Below are 1,187 nucleotides of genomic sequence, written 5' to 3'. Positions count from 1 at the left end.
AGTTATTTCCTCCAAGGAGCAGTCTGGTCTCACCCTCTCCAGGACAAACTTGTTTGTTCTTCTAGCAGTCCATGGTGTATTTAATACTCTTTTCTAGCACCACAGCTCAAAGGCATTAATTCTCCTTCTATCATCCCTAGTCATTGTCCAACTCTCTGATGCATAGCAAGTAATTACAAAGACCATGGCCTGGATCAGACACAACTTAGTCTCTAGACTGATATCCTTGCTCTTCAGTATTTTGGAGAGATCTCTGACAGCTAACTTTTCCAATGCAATTTGTCTTTTGACTTACTGACTGCTGGTACCAAGAGTATTGATTGTGGAGTCAAGCAAACGGAAGCTTTAACAACCTTAATGTCTTAGTTGTCCATCATGGTGCTGCCAATTGGCCAAGTTGTGAGAATCTTTGTTTTCTTGATGTTGAGCTTCAATCTGTATTGAAGGCTGCAGTCCCTGACCTGCTGCAGCAAGCGCTTCAAGTCCTCAGTTTCAGCAAGCAAGGTTGTGTCATCTGCATAATACAAATTGTTGCTGAGTCTTCCTCCAATCCTGATGACACATTTTTCCTCATAGAGCCCAGCCTCCCAGATAATCTGTTCTGCATATCGACTGAAAGTTATGGAGAAAGGACACATCCCTGGCGTACACCATTCCTGATTTTGAACCTTGCACTAGGAACATAAAAATCATGAAAAATGTATATTAGAGCTTCAGTCCTTCGCCATGTCTATTTATATCTGAAATCAGTGATATCCCTGGTTGCACGGCCTCTTCTAAATCCTTATTAAACTTCTGACAGTGCTTTGTCAATGTACTATTTAGCCATTTTTAGAGGATCTTCAGCAAAATTTTGCTTGCATGTGATATTAATGATATTGTTTGATAGTTCCCACGGTCTGTTAGATCACCTTCTTTGGGAATGGGAACAAGTATGGCTCTCTTCCAGGCAGGGAGGCAGGCTGGCAGGCAGATGTCCTCCATATGTCCTGGAATACACTGGTGAGCACATCAAGGGCTGTATCTATTAGTTATGTCAGTTGGCATCACATCGACTCTTCTTTTTAGCCAGTGCTTTCAGTGCAGCTTAACTTTTTCTTTCATTACCATTGGCTCTTCATCATATGGTACTTCCTGAAATATTTCAGTATTGACAAATTCTGTTTGGTACAGTGATTCTGTACATT

This window comes from Elephantulus edwardii, unplaced genomic scaffold (genome assembly GCF_000299155.1).
Source record: "Elephantulus edwardii isolate Elephantulus edwardi_28Jun2011 unplaced genomic scaffold, EleEdw1.0 scaffold00140, whole genome shotgun sequence".
NCBI lineage: Eukaryota > Metazoa > Chordata > Mammalia > Macroscelidea > Macroscelididae > Elephantulus > Elephantulus edwardii.
This window is presented reverse-complemented; position numbering follows the sequence as displayed.